Source organism: Sceloporus occidentalis, unplaced genomic scaffold, assembly GCF_023333645.1.
Source record: "Sceloporus occidentalis isolate IW3139 unplaced genomic scaffold, rSceOcc1.0.p SCAF_8, whole genome shotgun sequence".
Classification (NCBI taxonomy): domain Eukaryota; kingdom Metazoa; phylum Chordata; class Lepidosauria; order Squamata; family Phrynosomatidae; genus Sceloporus; species Sceloporus occidentalis.
The window spans coordinates 48332360-48336719 of NW_028316988.1; positions in this window are offsets into that span (position 1 = coordinate 48332360).

A 4360-nucleotide genomic window follows, 5' to 3' on the forward strand; every position below is an offset into this window, starting at 1 on the left:
TGATATAGCCAAAAGTAACTTATTCAGTCTATATTTTATAAAATAACTAATCACAAAATCATAAAATAATAGGGTTGGAAGAGATCCTAAAGGTCATCCAGTCCAACCCCTCCTTCTGTCATGCAGGAACTCTCAATCAAAACATCCCCATTGACAGATGGCCTTCCAGCCTCTGTTTAAAGACCTCTAAGAAATGTGTATCATGTTTATTTATCAAAGATATAAACCCCCTTAATTCTTACAAAACAATTTATTTAATAGATAACAGTGTTCAGGTGTGTTATATATTTAATAACGTGAAGTCCAATATACTTTTATAAAGTGAGCATAATATAAAAAACTTATCTAAAAACTATTTCTTTTACTAACTTATTTTTTTTATAAAATTCCCCTTCAGTAAAAAGGCCTCAGCTGAACTTTATTCAATTCCATTAGATATATTGATTATAATAGTATACATGTATATATGTGGTTCCATACTATCTATATATGTAATCTAATTATAGCATACAATTATGTAATCCTTTCTACTCTAGTCATGTGTTTCTAACTCTCTTGTTAAATCCTATGTGTTTGATTCAAATCCATTTCTCTCAATCAATAAACTCTGCCTTTGCATCAGTTCTTGGAAGCTCTGGTCCGTTGGTATACAGGCTGGCATCTGGTCCCAAAAAGGGTATTTGTAAGGATCCCGATATTGGTGTGTTGAGCTAATTAATATTCCCCAAAATTTGAGCAATCATCCTTACAATGAGCATCAAAACAATGGAGGATTTCAGAACCTCCCAATAATTACAAATGATTTAATATTTGGACAATGGAAAAAAGACATACTCAAATTTATTTGGGCAAACAACAACAAAAAGAGAATAAAATGGAGCTCATTAATAGACAGCAAAGAAAGAGGATTTTTATCCGTACCTGATTTCAAATTATACTACCATGCATGCTGTTTAGATTGGGCTTGGAAGTGGATATACTTGGAGAATCATCATTTATTACATTTGGAGGGATTTAACTTACATATGGTTGGCATGCATATTTATGGTATGGGAAGAACAAAAATTTTAACGATCATATAATTAGGAAAGCATTACTGAGAGTTTGGAAAATGTATAAAGAAAAAATATATCGATCCCTTCTGGATTGTGTATCCCCACATGAGGCCTTGTTAAAAATAATTTGTTTAGAGGTTAGAGATTGGTTACGGTATAAAGAAATTCTAAAAACAGAAAATGGAAAAAGAATAATTAAAACAAAAGAAGAATTAGAAGGGAAAGGAACTGAATTACAATGGTTTTCATACTATCAATTGGCTGAAAGATATGGAGCAGGTAACAAACAACCAGGTTTCAGCAAAAGAAGAGACAGAACTAGGTGAAATCATTGTCAAAGGAAAGAGAAAAGGGCTCATCTCAAAATTATATAAATTTTGTCTTAAATTAGAATTGGAAAAGGAAATAATCAAACTTTGTATGGTTAGCTGGGCAAAAAAATATAGGACATAGAATAAGCTTGGGAAAATGGGAAAGGGCCTGGGGGGAAGACTTAAATTTTTCACTATGTATGGATATAAAAGAAAACCTAATGGAGATGATTCACAGATGGTATTTAAGTAAATAGATTAAGTAAAATATACAATGTTGGAGATATAACGGGAATGTTGGACCTTTTTACCAAAGTCAAAAAATTCTGGAGAGAGATTCATAAGATTATACAAAAGATATTCCAAATTGAATTTAATTTTGAACCTGAATTGTTTTTGCTAAACATGATAGACAGCAAAGAAGCAAGACAGAAATTAAAACCAATACTGTATTTAATAACAATTGCAAGGATCTCTTTAGCAAAATTTTGGAGAAATTCGGAAGTCTACAAGTCTCTGGAAATAGTGGAAATGGAAAAATATGACCATGGCATTAAGAGCTGAAACTGAACTGGGAACAAGTTGTATTGACTGATATAGATAAAATTAAAATTTGGCTACAATAAATTGTTAAAACCAAAAATCCAAATGTAAAAGAACAACAAATGAAAATGATTGGAAAATGGTGTAGGACACCATATCAATTAGCATTCACAAATGGCAAATTTCAATCCAAATGTTGGCATGGATGTGGAGTTAAGGAAATTGCTTAACTCTCCATTTAGGGGAAAATTAAAGATTGAACAATAATCAAAAATATGTAATAAAACAATTTCTAAAAGCTGCTCATGCAGTGACTGCTTATGGCTGGAGAAATAAATCAAACTGGAACAAGGCTTACTTATTTAAATATATAAAAGAATATATACTGGTCTGACTTCCTTAGGGAAAGAAGACTTAAATATATTGGGGAAAGCAATAAAAAAACCATGGGAAGACAAATGGGAAATTGTAATTAAGAATGTGAAAGGTAAAATGGGGTATGAAAAAGTTAATAATATAATCAATTATGTTTATTTAACTGTGTCTCAGCTAAGCACAGACACTCCACTTGAATGTCAAAGTCAGATTAATGATTCCTTACATTTACCACAGACATTTACCTCAGGAATCACTAAGTGTGCTTTTGTTGTTGCTGTTGTACTAGTCTCCTACAACTACCTCAGGATTTTTACCTATCTAGCATGGTCAGTTTCCAAGTAATCTCTTACAAATACCCTTGTATGAATACCTCAGAGATCACTCTACTGACACCATCGCCTAGATTTTAAAATATTGAATTTCCTATTTCCACGTTCACATATAATATTGGGTGTCTGGTAATTCGCACTCAGACCCCTATAAACAAAGCACACTTCTGGCCACTGGATTTGTCAAATCCTAGTGCTCTAAAACTGTAATGTTCCTTCCTACAGTCTCTTACAATTTACCTCAGCAAATTACCTCAGGGACTGATATTAACTCTCTTATCCAGCCTGGTCAGTACCCTTGACCATTACCTCAGAGAATCCCCCACTGACTTATGCCTCTTTGTTTTCACTTAGCTAGAACCTTCCAGATCTGAAACCAAATCCCTATCTCTTTAATAAAACTCTTTCACTTAGAGATTTATACAAGAACTAAGTCCTTATTTTCTGGACTTTTAGCCCTAAGAAACCCTCCAAAATACATCTCTTTCTGGACTCAAACAGACCCCTTTCTGAAGTTATTAACTGCCACAATGGAAATTTCAATCTCTCCTTGCTAGTATCTGATTGGCTGAGGGAAGCTGGCTCCTGATTGGCTGCCACTGTTGCTATGCTAATCCATCTTTTTCTCACAGCTAGTCTGATCACAGCTATGGCAATCCTGACTGAAATAAACTTTATTCAATGATGTTTAGAACCATCTTGTATGTTTGTGGCTTTCTTTTGCATGTATTAGAGCTAACTGGTCACTAAGGGCCTGAACAGATAGGCCAAAATAGATTGGTCTCAAATTTCCCTCCATATAAACAATAGTTTTTTGTGGGTTTTTCAGGGCTATGTGGCCATGTTCTAGAAACTCTTCTAGAACATGGCCAGATAGCCCAAAAAGCCCACAAAAAACTATGGATGCTGGCCACGAAAGCCTTCGTCTTCACATTAAAATAAACATGTTTCCTTTCCAATTGACTCCCTTGGTCTCCTTGCTGAATTCTGGTTAAAATTCTGGGTTTAAGATAATCAATAATCTATAACACTATAGAACCATGCGGTTCTGATCCAAGATATTAAACTTGCGCACTCAAAGGTGCCTGAACAAGGAGGGACCCAAATCATGTACAGGAAGAGAATCAGACAAGGAACATATCTTGTCATTTATAGGGATTGGCATTTTTTTCTTCCTCTTTTTGATTTGCATTTTGAATAGGCATTTTAGACTCCAACTCTTTAAACATTTATGTGGAAATAATTCCTGCTGACTGAAGTTAACAGGATTTGTTTCCCGGTAAACGTCATTGATCACAGTGGGATTTTCTTCTTAAGTAAACATGACCAGAATTAGGCTGCCAGGTTATCAAATGGATGTAAGCCCTAAGAGCTTTTGGACTTCAGCTCCCAGAAGCCTCAGCCATTGTGGTCAATGGTCTGGGATTCTGGGAGTTGAAGTCCAAAATCTTTCAAAGAGCACAGTTTGGGAACCACTGCGCCTAAGTGATTCCCAAACACTCCTTCCAGGTATTCTTTGGACTTCAGCTCCCAGAAGCCTCAGCCATGTTGGCCAATGGTCAGGGATTCTGGGAGATGAAGTACAAATAACCCTGAGGGGACAGTTTGGGCATCACTACTGGAGACGCTCTAGCCATCCATTCTCTATGGTGCCCAGTCCTTCTCGTTCTATGCCTAAAGGTTCGATTAGGATCCGGAAGCCTTTGTGCGTGGCCACTTCCTACTTCCGGAGGCCGCTCTACCA